Source organism: Mus caroli, unplaced genomic scaffold (genome assembly GCF_978045245.1).
Source record: "Mus caroli unplaced genomic scaffold, Mus_caroli_1 scaffold_10, whole genome shotgun sequence".
Lineage (NCBI taxonomy): Eukaryota > Metazoa > Chordata > Mammalia > Rodentia > Muridae > Mus > Mus caroli.
In genome coordinates, this window is record NW_028227265.1 from 60,492,177 (window position 1) to 60,510,852 (window position 18,676).

Sequence of the window (18,676 nt, forward strand, 5' to 3'; positions counted from 1 at the left end):
ATAGAAGCAGTCATTCAAATTCTCCAAACCATAAAAAGCCCGGGTCCAAACAGTTTTACAGCAGAACTTTACCAGTCATTTTAAAAAAGGAGCTAACACCAATACTATTCAAATTATTCCACAAAATATAAACAAATGGAATACTGCCCAATTCATTTTATGAGGCCAGAGTCACCCTGATACCTAAAGTACACAAATATTCCAAAAAGAATCCACAAAGAGGATTCCAGACCAATTTCCCTCATGATCATAGATGAAAAAATACTCAATAACATAGTTGCAAATAAAATTTAATAACATATCAAAAAGATCATCCACCATGATCAAGTAGGCTTCATCCCAGAGATGCAGGGACTGTCAATATAATCTACTGTTTAAATAAACTGAAAGAAAAAAACCATGTTATCAACTCATAAAATCCAACACCCCATCATGATACAAGTCTTGGGAAGATCAGGAATTCAAGGCCCATACCTAAACATGATAAAAGCAATCTACAGCAAACCAGTAGTCAACATCAAACTAAAAGGAGAGAAACTCGAAGCAATCCCACTAAAATCAGGGATTAGACAAGGCTGCCCATTTTCTCCCTACCTATTCAATATAGTACTTGAAGTCCTAGCCAGAGCAATTCAACAACAAAAGGACATCAAGGGGATACAAATTGGAAAGGAAGAAGCCAAAATATCACTATTTGCATTGATATGATAGTATATATAAGTGACCCTAAAAATTCCACCAGAGAACTCCTAAACCTGATAAACAGCTTCAGTGCAGTAGCTGGATATAAAATTAACTCAGGGGGAGAGAGAAATCCGGCCTACATAGGGCCACAACCCTCTTCCGGTCAGAAAAGCACCTGAGCAGCTGGGGCGCAGGGTCTGCTGACACTCGCCAACTGCCCACAACACCCGCCACAGGATCTTAAGACTTCTGGTGAGTGGAGCACAGCTTCTGCTCCAATCCAATTGCGCGGGACCTGAGACTGCATTAGTTAGGGAAGCAGAAACCGGCCTGAGTAGGACCACAGGCCTCATCCGGCTGGATCAGCGCCGGGGTAGCGGGAGCGCAGGGTTGCCTGACACCCGCCAGCTACCCACGACCCCCGCCGCAGGATTTTGGGACTGCTGGTGAGTGGAACACAGCTTCTGCTCCAATCCAATTGCGCGGGACCTGAGACTGCATTAGTTAGGGAAGCAGAAACTGGCCTGAGTAGGGCCACAGGCCTCACCCGGCCGGATCAGCGCCAGGGTAGCGGGAGCGCAGGGTTGCCTGACACCCGCCAGCTACCCACGACCCCCGCCGCAGGATTTTGGGACTGCTGGTGAGTGGAACACAGCTTCTGCTCCAGTCCAATCACGCGGGACCTGAGACTGCTCTGGTTGGGGAGAGAGAAATCCGGCCTACATAGGGCCACAACCCTCTTCCGGTCAGAAAAGCACCTGAGCAGCTGGGGCGCAGGGTCTGCTGACACTCGCCAACTGCCCACAACACCCGCCACAGGATCTTAAGACTTCTGGTGAGTGGAGCACAGCTTCTGCTCCAATCCAATTGCGCGGGATCTGAGACTGCATTAGTTAGGGAAGCAGAAACCGGCCTGAGTAGGGCCACAGGCCTCATCCGGCCAGATCAGCACCGGGGTAGCGGGAGCGCAGGGTTGCCTGACACCCGCCAGCTACCCACGACCCCCGCCGCAGGATTTTGGGACTGCTGGTGAGTGGAACACAGCTTCTGCTCCAGTCCAATCACGCGGGACCTGAGACTGCTCTGGTTGGGGAGAGAGAAATCCGGCCTACATAGGGCCACAACCCTCTTCCGGTCAGAAAAGCACCTGAGCAGCTGGGGCGCAGGGTCTGCTGACACTCGCCAACTGCCCACAACACCCGCCACAGGATCTTAAGACTTCTGGTGAGTGGAGCACAGCTTCTGCTCCAATCCAATTGCGCGGGACCTGAGACTGCATTAGTTAGGGAAGCAGAAAAACGGCCTGAGTAGGACCACAGGCCTCTTCCGGCTGGACCAGCACCGGGGTACCGTCAGCTACCCACGACCCCCGCCGCAGGATTTAGAGACTGCTGGTGAGTGGAACACAGCTTCTGCTCCAATCTTTAAATAGTGACAACGATAACAACTAACCCCAGAGATTACCAGATGGCGAAAGGTAAACGTAATAATCTTACTAACAGAAACCAAGACCACTCACCATCATCAGAACCCAGCACCCCCACTTCACCCAGTCCAGGGCACCCCAACACACCGGAAAAGCTAGACACGGATTTAAAAGCATATCTCCTGATGATGATAGAGGACTTCAAGAAGGACGTTAATAACACACTTAAAGAAATGCAGGAAAACACTGCTAAAAAGGAAGAAGACAATAAAGAGGAAGCACAAAAATCCCTTAAAGAATTGCAGGAGAACACTGCTAAAGAGTTACAAATCCTTAAAGAAAAACAGGATAACATAATCAAACAGGTAGAAGTCCTTACAGAAAAACAGGAAAACACATCCAAACAGATGATGGAAATGAACAAAACCATACTAGACCTAAAAAGGGAAGTAGACACAATAAAGAAAACCCAAAATGAGGCAACACTGGAGATAGAAACCCTAGGAAAGAAATCTGGAACCATAGATACGAGCATCAGCAACAGAATACAAGAGATGGAAGAGAGAATCTCAGGTGCAGAAGATTCCATAGAGAACATCGGCACAACAATCAAGGAAAATGGAAAATGCAAAAAGATCCTAACTCAAAACATCCAAGAAATACAGGACATAATGAGAAGACCAAACCTACGGATAATAGGAGTGGATGAGAATGAAGATTTTCAACTCAAAGGACCAGCAAACATCTTCAACAAAATTATAGAAGAAAACTTCCCAAATCTAAAGAAAGAGATGCCCATGAACATACAAGAAGCCTACAGAACTCCAAATAGACTGGATCAGAAAAGAAATACCTCCCGACACATAATAATCAGAGCAACAAATGCTCTAAATAAAGATAGAATACTAAAAGCAGTAAGAGAAAAAGGCCAAGTAACATATAAAGGCAAGCCTATCAGAATTACACCAGACTTTTCACCAGAGACTATGAAAGCCAGAAGATCCTGGACAGATGTTATACAGACACTAAAAGAACACAAATTCCAGCCCAGGCTACTATACCCAGCCAAACTCTCAATTAACATAGATGGAGAAACCAAAGTATTCCACGACAAAACCAAATTCACACATTATCTCTCCACGAATCCAGCCCTTCAAAGGATAATAACAGAAAAAAACCAATACAAGGACAGGAACCACGCCCTAGAAACAACAAGAAGGTAATCCCTCAACAAACCTAAAAGAAGACAGCCACAAGAACAAAATGCCAACTTTAACATCAAAAATAACAGGAAACACCAATTTCTTTTCCTTAATATCTCTTAATATCAATGGACTCAACTCCCCGATAAAAAGACATAGACTAACAAACTGGCTACACAAACAAGACCCAACATTTTGCTGCTTACAGGAAACTCATCTCAGAGAAAAGGATAGACACTACCTCAGAATGAAAGGCTGGAAAACAATTCTCCAAGCAAATGGCATGAAGAAACAAGCTGGAGTAGCCATTCTAATATCTGATAAGATTGACTTCCAACCCAAAGTCATTAAAAAAGACAGGGAGGGACACTTCATACTCATCAAAGGTAAAATCCTCCAAGAGGAACTATCAATCCGGAATATCTATGCTCCAAATACAAAGGCAGCCACATTCATTAAAGAAACTTTAGTAAATCTCAAAGCACACATTGCACCTCATACAATAATAGTGGGAGACTTCAACACACCACTTTCACCAATGGACAGATCATGGAAACAGAAACTAAACAGGGACACAGTGAAACTAAGAGAAATTATGAATCAAATGGATCTGGCAGATATCTACAGAACATTCTATCCTAAAACAAAAGGATATACCTTCTTCTCAGCACCTCATGGTACCTTCTCCAAAATTGACCACATAATTGGTCACAAAACAGGCCTCAACAGATATAAAAATATTGAAATTGTCCCATGCATCCTATCAGATCACCATGGACTAAGGCTGATCTTCAATAACAAAATAAATAATAGAAAGCCAACCTTCACGTGGAAACTGAACAACACTCTTCTCAATGATACCTTGGTCAAGGAAGGAATAAAGAAAGAAATTAAGGACTTTTTAGAGTTCAATGAAAATGAAGCCACAACATACCCAAACTTATGGGACGCAATGAAAGCATTTTTAAGAGGAAAACTCATAGCTCTGAGTGCCTCCAAAAGGAAACTAGAGAGAGCACACATTAGCAGCTTGACAACACACCTAAAAGCACTAGAACAAAAGGAAGCAAATTCACCCAAGAGGAGTAGACGGCAGGAAATAATCAAACTCAGGGGTGAAATCAACCAAGTGGAAACAAGAAAAACTATTCAAAGAATCAACCAATCAAGGAGCTGGTTCTTTGAGAAAATCAACAAGATAGATAAACCCTTAGCCAGACTCACTAGAGGGCACAGGGAAAGCATCCTAATTAACAAAATCAGAAATGAAAAAGGAGACATAACAACAGATCCTGAAGACATCCAAAACACCATCAGATCCTTCTACCAAAGGCTATACTCAACAAAACTGGAGAACCTGGATGAAATGGAGAAGTTCCTAGACAGATACCAGGTACCAAAGTTGAATCAAGATCAGGTTAATGATCTAAACAGCCCTATATCCCCCAAAGAAATAGAAGCAGTCATTAATAGTCTCCCAACTAAAAAAAGCCCAGGACCAGATGGGTTTAGTGCAGAGTTCTATCAGACCTTCAAAGAAGATCTAATCCCAGTTCTTCACAAACTATTCCACAAAATAGAAACAGAAGGTACTCTACCCAACTCATTCTATGAAGCCACAATTACTCTGATACCTAAACCACAAAAAGACCCAACAAAGATAGAAAACTTCAGACCAATATCCCTTATGAATATTGATGCAAAAATCCTCAATAAAGTTCTTGCTAACCGAATCCAAGAACACATCAAAACAATCATCCATCCTGACCAAGTAGGTTTCATCCCAGGGATGCAGGGATGGTTCAATATACGGAAATCCATCAACGTAATCCAGTATATAAACAAACTCAAAGACAAAAACCACATGGTCATCTCCTTAGATGCGGAAAAAGCATTTGACAAGATCCAACACCCATTCATGATAAAAGTCTTGGAAAGATCAGGAATTCAAGGCCCATACCTAAACATGATAAAAGCAATCTACAGCAAACCAGTAGCCAACATCAAAGTAAATGGTCAGAAGCTTGAAGCAATCCCTCTAAAATCAGGGACTAGACAAGGCTGTCCACTTTCTCCATACCTATTCAACATTGTACTTGAAGTCCTAGCCAGAGCAATTCGACAACAAAAGGAGATCAAAGGGATACAAATTGGAAAAGATGAAGTCAAAATATCACTTTTTGCAGATGATATGATAGTATATATAAGTGACCCTAAAAATTCCACCAGAGAACTCCTAAGCCTGATAAACAGCTTCGGTGAAGTAGCTGGATATAAAATTAACTCAAACAAATCAATGGCCTTTCTCTACACAAAGAATAAACAGGCTGAGAAAGAAATTAGGGAAACAACACCCTTCTCAATAGTCACAAATAATATAAAATATCTTGGCGTGACTCTAACTAAGGAAGTGAAAGATCTGTATAATAAAAACTTCAAGTCTCTGAAGAAAGAAATTATAGAAGATCTCAGAAGATGGAAAGATCTCCCATGCTCATGGATTGGCAGGATCAACATTGTAAAAATGGCTATCTTGCCAAAAGCAATCTACAGATTCAATGCAATCCCCATCAAAATCCCAAATCAATTCTTCAACGAATTAGAAAGTGCAATCTGCAAATTCATCTGGAATAACAAAAAACCTAGGATAGCAAAAACTCTTCTCAAGGATAAAAGAACCTCTGGTGGAATCACCATGCCGGACCTAAAGCTCTACTACAGAGCAATTGTGATAAAAACTGCATGGTACTGGTATAGTGACAGACAAATAGACCAATGGAATAGAATTGAAGACCCAGAAATGAACCCACACACCTATGGTCACTTGATCTTCGACAAGGGAGCTAAAAACATCCAGTGGAAGAAAGACAGCATTTTCAACAAATGGTGCTGGCACAACTGGTTGTTAACATGTAGAAGAATGCGAATCGATCCATTCCTATCTCCTTGTACTAAGGTCAAGTCTAAGTGGATCAAGGAACTTCACATAAAACCAGAGACACTGAAACTTATAGAGGAGAAAGTGGGGAAAAGCCTTGAAGATATGGGCACAGGGGAAAAATTCCTGAATAGAACAGTAATGGCTTGTGCTGTAAGATCGAGAATTGACAAGTGGGACCTCATGAAACTACAAAGCTTCTGCAAGGCTAAAGACACCATCAATAAGACAAAAAAACCACCAACAGATTGGGAAAGGATCTTCACCTATCCTAAATCAGATAAGGGACTAATATCCAATATATATAAAGAACTCAAGAAGGTGGACTCCAGAAAGTCAAATAACCCCATTAAAAAATGGGGCTCAGAACTGAACAAAGAATTCTCACCTGAGGAATACCGAATGGCAGAGAAGCACCTGAAAAAATGTTCAACATCCTTAATCATCAGGGAAATGCAAATCAAAACAACCCTGAGATTCCACCTCACACCAGTCAGAATGGCTAAGATCAAAAATTCAGGTGACAGCAGATGCTGGCGAGGATGTGGAGAAAGAGGAACACTCCTCCATTGTTGGTGGGATTGCAAGCTTGTACAACCACTCTGGAAATCAGTCTGGCGGTTCCTCAGAAAATTGGACATAGTACTACCGGAGGATCCAGCAATACCTCTCCTGGGCATATATCCAGAAGATGTCCCAACCGGTAAAAAGGACACATGCTCCACTATGTTCATAGCAGCCCTATTTATAATAGCCAGAAGCTGGAAAGAACCCAGATGTCCCTCAACAGAGGAATGGATACAGAAATTATGGTACATTTACACAATGGAGTACTACTCAGCTATTAAAAAGAATGAATTTATGAAATTCCTAGCCAAATGGATGGACCTGGAGGTCATCATCTTGAGTGAAGTAACACAATCACAAAAGAACTCACACAATATGTATTCATTGATAAGTGGATATTAGCCCAAAACTTAGGATACCCAAGATATAAGATACAATTTGCTAAACGCATGAAACTCAAGAAGAATGAAGACCAAAGTGTGGACACTGTGCACCTTCTTAGAATTGGGAACAAAACACCCAGGGAAGGAGCTACAGAGACAAAGTTCGTAGCTGTGATGAAAGGATGGACCATTTAGAGACTGCTGTATCCAGGGATCCGTCCCATAATCAGCTTCTAAACGCTGACACCATTGCATACACTAGCAAGATCTTGCTGAAAGGACCCAAATATAGCTGTCTCTTGTGAGAAGATGCCGGGGCCTAGCAAACACAGGAGTGGATGTTCACAGTCAGCTATTGGATGTATCACAGGGCTCCCAATGGAGAAGCTAGAGAAAATACCCAAGGAGCTAAAGGGATCTGCAACCCTATTGTTGGAACAACATGATGTACTAACCGGAACCCTGGAGCTCTTGTCTCTAGCTGCATATGTATCGAAAGATGGCCTAGTCGGCCATCAATGGAAAGAGAGGCCCATTGGACTTGCAAACTTTATATGCCCCAATATAGGGGAATGCCAGGGCCAAAAGAATGGGTGGGTAGGGAAGTGGGGGGCGCTATGGGGGACTTTTGGGATAGTATTGGAAATGTAATTGAGGAAATTATGTAATAAAAATATATTAAAAAAAAATAAAAATAAAATTAACTCAAACAAATAAATGGCCTTTCTCTACACAAAGGATAAACAGGCTGAGAGAGAAATTAGGGAAACAACACCCTTCACAATAGTCACTAACAATATCAAATACATTGGTGTGACTCTAAGGAAGTGAAAGAGCTGTATGATTAAAACTTCAAGTCTCTGAAGAAAGAAATTAAAGAAGATCTCAGAAGATGGAAATATCTCCAATGCTCATGGATTGGCAGGATTAATATAGTAAAAATGACTATCCTGCCAAAAGCAATCTACAGATTCAATGCAATCCCCATCAAAATTCCAACTCAATTCTTCACTGAGTTAGAAAGGGCAATTTGCAAATTCATCTGGAATAATAAAAAACCCAGGCTAGCAAAAACTATTCTCAACAATAAAAGAACCTCTGGTGGAATCACCATGCCTGACCTTAAGCTGTACTACAGACCAATTGTGATAAAAACTGCATGGTACTGGTACAGCGACAGACAGGTAGATCAATGGAATAGAATTGAAGCCCCAGAAATGAATCCACACACCTATGGTCACTTGATCTTTGACAAGGGAGCTACAACCATCCAGTGGAAAAAAGACAGCATTTTCAACAAATAGTGCTGGCACAACTGGCGGTTGGTTATCATGTAGAAGAATGAGAATTGATCCATTCTTACCTCCTTGTACAAAGCTCAAGTCTAAGTAGATCAAGGATCCATATAAAACTAGAGACACTGAAATTTATAAAGGAGAAAGTGGGGAAAAGTCTCGAAGATATGGGCACAGGGGAAAAAATTCTGAACAGAACAGGAATGGCTTGTGCTGTAAGATCAAGAAGTAACAAATGGGACCTCATAAAATTGCAAAGCTTCTGTACGGCAAAAGACACTGTCAATAACACAAAATGGCCACCAACAGATTGGGAAAGGATTTTTACCAATCCTAAATCTGTTAGGGGACTAATATCCAATATATACAAAGAGCTCAAAAAGCTGGACTCCAAGAAATTCAAATAACCCCATGGTACAGAGCTAAACAAAGAATTCTCAACTGAGGAATACCGATTGGCTGAGGAGCACCTGAAAAAATGTTCAGCATCCTTAATCATCAGGGAAATGCAAATCAAAACAACCCTGAGATTCCACCTCACACCAGTCAGAATGGCTAAGATCAAAAATTCAGGTGACAGCATATGCTGGCGAGGATGTGGAGAAAGAGGAACACTCCTCCATTGCTGGTGGGATTGCAAGCTGGTACAACCACTCAGGAAGTCAGTCTGGCGGTTCCTCAGATAATTGGACATAGTACTACCAGAACATCCAGCAATACCACTCCTGGGCATATACCCAGAAGATGTTCCAACTGGTAATAAGGACACATGCTCCACTATGTTCATAGCAGCCTTATTTATAATAGCCAGAAGCTGGAAAGAACCCAGATGCCCCTCAACAGAGGAATGGATACAGAAAATGTGGTACATTTACACAGTGGCGTACTACTCAGCTATTAAAAACAATGAATTTATGAAATTCTTGGGTAAATGGATGTATCTGGAGGATATCACCCTTAGTGAGGTAACCCAATCACAAAAGAAGTCACTAGATATACACTCACTGATAAGTGAATATTAACCCAGAAACTTAAAATACCCAAGATACAATTTACAAACCACAAGAAAATCAAGAAAAAGGAAGACCAACGTGTGGATACATCATTCCTTCTTAGAATACAGAACAAAATACCCATGAATAGAGTTACAGAGACAAAGTTTGGAGCTAAGACGAAAGGATGGACTATCCAGAGACTACTCCACCCGGAGATCCATCCCATAATCAGCCACCAAACCATGACACTATTGCATATGCCAGCCTGATTTTGCTGAAGGGACCCTGATAATAGCTGTCTCATATGAGGTTATGCCAGTGCCTAGCAAATACAGAAGTGGATGCTCAGTCATCTATAGGATTGAACACAGGGCCCCCAATGGAGGAGCTAGAGAAAGTACCCAAGGAGCTGAAGGGGTCTGCAACCCTATAGGTGGAACAACAATATGAACTAACTAGTACCCCCAAAGCTCGTGTTTCTAGCTGCATATGTAGCAGAAGATGGCCTAGCTGGTCATCATTGGGAAGAGAGGCCCCTAGGTCTTGCAAACTTTATATGCCCCAGTACAGGGGAATGCCAGGGCCAGGAAGTGGGAGTGGCTGGGTAGGGGAGCAGGGCGGGGGTGGGGGGAGGGTATAGGGAACTTTGGGGATAGCATTTGAAATGTAAATAAAGAAAATATCTAATAAAATAAAGTAAAATACATAATAATAATAAAAACAAAACAAAAACTTCTATGGTATTGGTATAGAAACAGGCAAGTAAATCAGTAGAATAGAATTGAATAACCAGAAATGAACCCACACACCTACGGTCATTTGATCTTTGACAAAGGAGCTAAACCCATCCAGTGCAAAAAAAAAAAAAAAAAAAAAGACAGCATTTTCAACAAATGGTGCTGGTACAACTGGTTGTCAGCATGTAGAAGAATGCAAATTGATCCATTCTTATCTCCATGTACAAAGCTCAAGTCCCAGTGGATCAAGGACCTCCACATAAAACCAGATACACTGGATCTGAATCTAATAAAAGAGAAGGTGGGAAAGACCCTAAATATATGGGCATAGGGGGGAAATGCCTGACAGAACTTCAATGGCTTATGCTCTAAGATCAAGAATTGAAAAAAATAAAAATAAAAAAGGCTGGGCGTGGTGGCACACGCCTTTAATCCCAACACTTGGGAGGCAGAGGCAGGCAAATTTCTGAGTTCAAGGCCATCCTGGTCTACAGAGTGAGTTCCAGGGCAGCCAGGGCTACACAAAGAAACCCTGTCTCGAAAGAGAGAGAGAGAGAGAGAGAGAGAGAGAGAGAGAGAGAGAGAGAGAGAGAGAGAGAGAGAGAATTGACAAATGGGACCTCATAAAATTGCAAAACTTCTGTAAGGCAAAGGACACTGTCAATAAGACAAAATGGCAACCAACAGATTGAGAAAAGATCTTTACCAACCCTACATTCAAAAGAGGGCTAATATCCAAAATATACAAAGAACTCAAGAAGTTAGACTTCAGAGAACCAAATAACCCTATTTAAAAATTGGGTATAGAGCTAAACAAAGAATTCTCAACTGAGAAATCTCAAATGGCTGTGAAGCACCTAAAGAAATGTTCAACATCCTTAATCATCAGAGAAATGAAAAAAAAAAAAAAAAGATCCTGAGATTCCACCTCACATCAGTCAGAATGGCTAAGATCAAAAATTCAGGTGACAGCAGATGCTGGCGAAGATGTGGAGAAAGAAGAACACTCCTCCATTGCTGGTGGAATTGCAAGCTTGTACAACCACTCTGGAAATCAGTTTGGCAGTTCCTCAGAAAATTGGACATAGTACTACCTGAGGACCCAGCTATACCACTCCTGAGCATATACCCAAAAGATGCTTCAATATGTAACAAGGACACCTGCTCCACTATGCTCATAGCAACTTTATTTATAATAGCCAGAAACTGGAAACAAGTCTTACGTCCCTTAACAGAGGGATGGATACAGAAAATGTGGTACATTTACACAATGGAGTACTACTCAGCTATTAAAAACTTCTGGTCTACAGAGTGAGCTCCAGGACAGCCAGGACTACACAGAGAAACCCTGTCTCGAAAAACCAAAAAAAAAAAAAAAAAAATGACTTCATGAAATTCACAGGCAAATGGATGGAAATCATCCTGAGTGAGGTAACCCAGTCACAAAAGAACATACCTGGTATGCACTCACTGATAAGTTGATATTAAGCCCCCCCCCAAAAAAGTTCAGAATACCCACGATACAACTCACAGACCATATGAAACCCAAAAAGAAGGAAGACCAAAGTATGGATGCTTCAGTCCTACTCAGAAGGGGTAAGAAAATAATCACGGAGGTAGAGGGGGAGAGGGATCTCGAAGGGAGGGAGAGAAGGATGTGGAAGGGAGAGAGGAAGATTTACTAAAGGGGGAGCAGGATCAGGTGTGGGTGGAGACAGAAGAGAAGGACAAAGGGTCAGGAAAGTGAGTGGAGGTGTGTAGACGTGGGGGGTGGGAAACTATGGGTAGCCACTAGAAAGTCCCAGAGGCCAGGGACTGAAGAGATTCCCAGGACCCAACAGGGATGACATTAGCCAAAATACCCAACAAAGGTGCAGATAACCTGTAGAGACCATATCCAGTGGATAGCCATTGCCCCCTATTGAGGGATGGAGCCACCTACCCATCTGAAAAGTATTAATCCAGAATTGCTCCTGTCAGAAGGAAACACAGAGACAAAGTGTGGAGCAGAGACTGAAGGAAAGGCCATTCAGAGACTGCCCCACCTAGGGACCCATCCCATCTGCAGACATCAAACCTAGACACTATTGCTGATACCCAGAAGCTCTTGCTGACAAGGAGCCTGGTATAGCTGTCCCCTGAGAGGCTGTGCCAGAGCCCGACCAATACAGATGCAGATGCAAGCAGCCATCCATTGGACTAAGTGTGGGGACCGCAATGGAGGAGTTAGGGGAAGGACAGAAGGAGCCAAAGGGGTTAGCATCCCCACAGGAAAAACAACAATATCAATCCACCAGGTCCCCAAAAGCTATATCACTCTTGGTCATACACCCAAAGGACCCTATTTTCTACCACAAGGACACTGGCCATCTGTACTGGCTAGTTTTGTGTCAACCTGACACAGATGGAGTTATCACAGAGAAAGGAGCTTCAGTTGAGGAAATGCCTCCATGAGATCCAACTGTAAGGCATTTTCTCAATTAGTGATCAAGGGGGGAAGGCCCCTTGTGGGTGGGACCATCTCTGGGTTGGTAGTCTTGGTTCTATAAGAGAATAGGCTGAGCAAGCCAGGGGAAGCAAGCCAGTGAGGAACATCCCTCCATGGCCTCTGCATCAGCTCCTGCTTCCTGACCTGTTTGAGTTCCAGTCCTGACTTCCTTGGTGATGAACAGCAGTATGGAAGTGTAAGCCGAATAAATTCTTTCCTCCCCAACTTGTTTCTTGGTCATGATGTTTGTGCAGGAATAGAAACCCTGACTAAGACACCATCCAACTATATTCATATGTATTATATTGTACTCATAGAAGCTTTATTCATAATAGCCAGAAACTGAAAACAACTTAGGTGTCTCTCAATGTAAGAAAGAATAAAGAAACTGTAGTATACTTAAACAATGGAGTATTACTCAGTAGTTAGAAAAAAAAATAGGAGCATGCAATTTGCAGGGAAATGCATGAAACTAGAAAGACCATCTTGAGTATAGTAATCCAGACCCAGAAAGACAAACATGGTATGTACTCACTTAAAAGCACGTATTAGCTTTTAAGTTAAGGATAATTACACTGCAATCTAAGAACCCCAAGAGGCTAAGAAATAAAAAGGGCTCTGGGGGATCAAGGTAGAGGGAGGATCCCCTGGAGAAGTGGAAATAGATTTTCCCAGTGACTTGGTGTTGGGGAGTGTTGGATGATGCTGGGAACAGGATAGAACAGGTAAAGGAAGGAGGGTAGGAGGATGAGAGTATGAGGAAAGACTACTGAAATAGCTGGGCATTTATGGACCAATGTGGAAACCAAGTGCAGTGGAACCTTCCTGGAAACTCTGAGGGTGACTCTAATGAAGTCTCCTAGTTATGGAAGATATAGAGCCTAAACAAAACATCTTATAACCAGGCCAGGCTTCCAGTGATGGGACTGGAACAACCCAGCCTCAAATTCTTGAGCTCACAACCTGGTCTGCCTGCAAAATATGCTGGGGGCAGTGGTGGTTCAGAGCTTGTAGATGTGGCCAACTAAAGACTGGCCTAACTTGTGGCCCAAGCAAAGAGAGAGCCCATGGCCAACACTGCCTATATGGCTAGGAATCAGAAGGTATATGGTTTAGAGACCTAAGGTTGAATGTAACTGGACTGATAATAATAATAAAAAAAATCAATGAAGTGATTCTTAATGAAATTCTACTTTATTCACAGATGCTGCCTAGAGGATTCCTACAGCAACTGATGGGAGCAGATGCAGACACCAACACCCAAACATCAGGTGGAGTTTGGGGCACCCTGAGGAAGAGGAGGAGGACAGATTGCTGGAAACAGGAGTCGATGACACCATGAGAATATGGCCCACCTAAGGGGGGGCTCATAGGTAATCACAGAGACTGAATCAACCATCACGGAGTCTGCATGGTTCTATGCTAGGTCCTCTGCGTATGTGCCGTGGTTGTTCAGCTTGGGGATTTTGTGGAACTACTAATAGTGGGGGTTGGGGTGTCTCTGACTCTTTTGCCTTCTCAAGGAACACTTTTCTTCCTAGTGGGTTAGCTTGAAATGAGGGCTTATGCCTAGTTTTATTGTATCTTGTTTTGCCTTTTTCAGTTGATATCACGAGGAGGCCTGCTCTTTTCTGAAGTGAAATGTAGGAACAGTGGACATGAGGGAGAGTGCAGATGGGCTCTACACACAAATATGTGTCTGTGCTTGTGTCTTTGTTGTGTCTATGCTGTGTGTGTGTGTGTGTGTGTGTGTGTGTGTGCCCAGAGAGGTTAAGAATAGACCATCAGAGCATGGTGGCACACGCCTTTAATCCCAGCACTCAGGAGGCAGAGGCAGGTGGATTTTTGAGTTCGAGGCCAGCCTGGTCTACAAAGTGAGTTCCAGGACAGCCAGGGCTATACAGAGAAACCCTGTCTCGAAAAACCAAAAAAAAAGACCATCAGACCACCTGGAGGTAGAGTTACAGGTAGTTGTGAACCACATGATATGGATCCTGGGAACTGAACTCTGGTTCTCTGGAAACACATCAAGAGCTCTTTACCACTAAGCCATCTCTCCAGGCCTAGGTTCTGTAGTACAGGGTCACTGAAGGATGATCCCCATCACCTCTTTTCTACCAGTTTCTAAACCATTTGTAATATTTATATACGACAAATCTGAAAGTAGAATGCAACATTCAGAAGTTCTAAAAACCAGACAAACCTTCAGAATGCCTGTGTGTGCACACTGGGTAGTGATGTTACAAGAACCACAGCATCCCACAGCAATCCACACTCAGGGAAGCTCAGAGGCCAGGGGACACTACCCAAGTCTCCACATGCTTCAACAGAATCTAGTCTGGTTCACATTCCATCCCAGTCCCAATGACTCTGACAGCATAGCTGGCCTGATCTCCCCTAATCTAGTCAGTAGACCCCCACACCTACCATGGTATGGCAAGTAGTCTCCATCACAGCTCCCTACAGCAGCACCAGAGAATTCTGGAAGGAACCCACAAACTACCTTTCACTGGTGTTTCTGATTATTAGGACTTCCCAGAGTCTCTCATTAGCTAGGGCTTCCCAGAAGAGCATAGGACAATAGCAGCTCCCCTACAGGGTGAGCAGAAATCAACAGACTCAAATAGGACAAGCCTTCCACAATAGAGGCAGACAGGTCCCTAGTCTGGAAAACTTGTATTTTAGTAGAAATTCTTCCAGTCTCCCAGAGCACTTCCTGTCTCTCTTCCATGACATGAGGTCCCTTTGATACTCAATGTCTAGTGGAGCCATTTCTTGATCTCACAGCTGGGAAGTCCTGCAGCCAAATTTAGGTTAAATTCAACCAGTAACAACAATTAAAGCAAAAAGAGGCCATTTCATAGAATGCATAAAGGAGTATATAGGAGAAAGGAAAAATAATTTGGAAATGATGTAATTACAATTTCAAAAATTATATTTTAAAATTGAAACCCAGCTTTATGGCCCCACCTGCTCAAGGGACTATCGATTTGTAGAAGACCACACCTAGGATTACTCACACCTTTTCTCTCAGACTCTCCATTTTCATCCAGGAAAAGCAACACTCCTGTTTAGACATGGCCATGTCAGTTTGACCAGATCTTCTGTACTGGTTAAACTAGTGTAACTACAGTAATTTGGTTCCTAGACGTAAATTCAGTTCTTTATTCAGATTCTTGATTCCCTGTCCTGTGGACCCAAGAAACAGGACATTGAGTGATCAATGAATTGACTCCCAGAGTACTCATTGGTAATTCCTACTGTTGCCAGAGCAAAAAAGCTCTCACCATCCTTCCTGCCCCTGCCTTTCTGTGCTGTGACTACAGCAGTTTCAAAGTTGGTCAGTGAACTTGGTTCTAACACAAGTTCCTCTTCATTTGTAACTTCCTAATAGAAGCCGAGGAGGGCAGAGGACAATCATTCATTCATTGGTCTCTTTTTCCCTTTTCCCTGACCAGCCTGGAAGATGTTGCAGGACTGCCTTTCAAGCAGTAGGCAGCAGAGGCAGGATTAGGTGTGGAAAGCAATGATAAATTGCAAGCCTAGGCTATGGGAGACATTGCTGTAAACAGAAATCAATGCATAAATAGCATTTGAGAAAAACAGAATAAAATTCTTAACGAGAAGGAAACACTGGAGAACAGAAAGAAATAGAGATTGGAGCAGTGACACATTTAAAGAAAATTACATTTAAAAAGTGATACCAATAACTGACTTTTTTAAAAGGTAAAAAGGATGTATAACTTTGTACTTAACTGATGCTTTAGCTACCACGGGTACACAGTACACCGTGTAGCATAGGACCACCACTTGGTTGGAGAATGCTATGATAAATGTGGTCAGCATTGCTGGTGCTCTGTCTGTATTACTCTACTGAGCACACCAGTGCATCCTGCCTACCTGCTAACTCTAAGCCCTTTGGTATATTTGTCTCTCTTGCTATTTTAGTTTTGCCTGTCACCCTAAATCATCGCAGCAGGCTCAGGGTGCTGAAATGTAAGGGTATCATCTCCCTTGATGGACAACTTTTAACACATCGCTGACTGGAGGTGATGTGTAAATGCATGACCCCAGCCAGCTGCTTCTCCTGATGGGGAAACTCCTGTTCGTGTGCTTTACATTGCTTTGGAGTTTCCCTGTGGGGATTCACCTTCAGTTGTTCTCTCTGCTTTTCTCACTTTTCTGCTCCATTACCTCTTCTACGTGTACAAACAAAACACTTTTTTATTTAAATTACTGTCTCAGTTTCCCACATATAACCTAAATTAAGAAAATAAAAAGTGGCCGGGCGTGGTGGCGCACGCCTTTAATCCCAGCACTCGGGAGGCAGAGGCAGGCGGATTTCTGAGTTCGAGGCCAGCTCAACTGGAAAGGATTCCACGATCTACAAAGTGAATTCCAGGACAGCCAGGGCTACACAGAGAAACCCTGCCTCAAAAAACCAAAAAAAAAAAAAAAAACAAATAAAATTAAAAATGTACATCTTATTAAGTTAAAAAAATTTAAAAAGGTAAAAATAATTGAAAAAAAAATCTTAGCACTATTGACCTGGAAAAAGAGTCGATCCTTCCTTAGTAGAGGGAATGCCATTAATAAGATAGCGATTAGCCTTGCCTCTGGGCACAGTGTTAGCTGTTGAGATGTATAACCCGTGACACACAGCTACAGCCAGTGAGTGGCCTGTGTCTCAAACCTCTGAGCTGACTTAACTGTGTCAATCCAGGTTTCTACTGGATCTACCAGGTTCGTTCCTCAGTTTGAGAAGGGGCAATGCTCCTTTTCCACACAGGAAAGCCTCAGGGAAAACCTTGCTACATCAGGCCAGCCCTCAACACAACAGTGCCCTTCCTTTTCAAAGAGCTGTGTCTTACCCATTGGGCAAAACGATGCTTTTTTTAGTGGGGAAAACTCGACCTTTATAGCACACCAGACCTTGATGTTAGTTAGTTGTGACCATGCACTACTTCTTTGAATAGCTTTTAGACAACTAACTGCCTTTTAATATTCGGATTGCATTAGTGGCTGGTTGTAAATCTTTTGTTATAGTTTGGGGCCAAATGTCAAGACAATTCTGGTGAGTGGACATGTGTTTCTGATCACCTCATGTCTAACAAGCCTGGTTAGCATACTACTTATCATCTTTGGGATGCTTTAGAGGCAGCCCACCCTTAGCTAAACTCTACTTTGCGTGACTTATTATCTCCTAAGCATTGGTAAATCCTTTCCATCATCAAGTCTACCCTTCTCCATCACAGATTATTAGTGGAGTGCTAACGAACACATGAAACGCCATTTACTACCTCCCCAAAACTAACTCCAAATGGATCGTACTCCTAAACAGAAATTTTAGAGATGCTAGAGAAACTGGGACTCTCTGCGTTTGTCAAACTGCCATCTTCAGATGCAACAAAAGCCTGGTGAAACTGACTACAAGGATACTTCTACGCACTGCCCGTTCCCAAGGCTCTGCGCAGATGCAGCTCCCAGGCCATCACTGGGGTCTAGGGAGATGCAAATACCACAGAGAGTCTCACGGCAGGCTGCATCTAACCACTACTTCCCATCCAACCCCAGGGAGGACCAACCACAACCTCGGGCTCCCGAGGTTCACAAGCCCACTCCTCACCAGGCAACCGCCCCTCGCTCACCACATCTTCACTCCCAAGCTCGTGCGCATTCCCCTCAAGCCGCAGGTAGTGGCGAAGAACCACTGGCACTAAGGAAGCTTCAGATTCCAGACTGCAGAAAGTCCCCCGGAAGAGCCCGCCTCCCCTTCTGACTGGAGGTCCGCCTCGAGGGTCCGATTGGCTAATGAGACTTGAGTGACAAGAACCTCCCCCTTATGCTTAGAGAATGCAGAAGGGACACAGCACAGTGTTTGCTGGAGCTGATATCAACCCCAAGCCCAGACCTTTCCCGGATATGCACATATTTGCATTTTAGTCGCATTTGCCCCTGCCT

The 18,676-nt window shown here is 43.0% G+C and overlaps 1 protein-coding gene across 1 annotated transcript in view; it reads right to left on the minus strand.

The window, feature by feature from the left end:
• Positions 1-18,417, minus strand: part of LOC147002413 (uncharacterized) — a 37,299-nt gene extending 18,882 nt beyond the window's left edge. Inside the window, 1 exon segment of the mRNA XM_085843912.1 lies at positions 18,342-18,417. The gene's annotated coding sequence lies outside the window, so the exon portion shown is untranslated.
• Between the last annotated feature and the right edge of the window lie 259 nt (positions 18,418-18,676).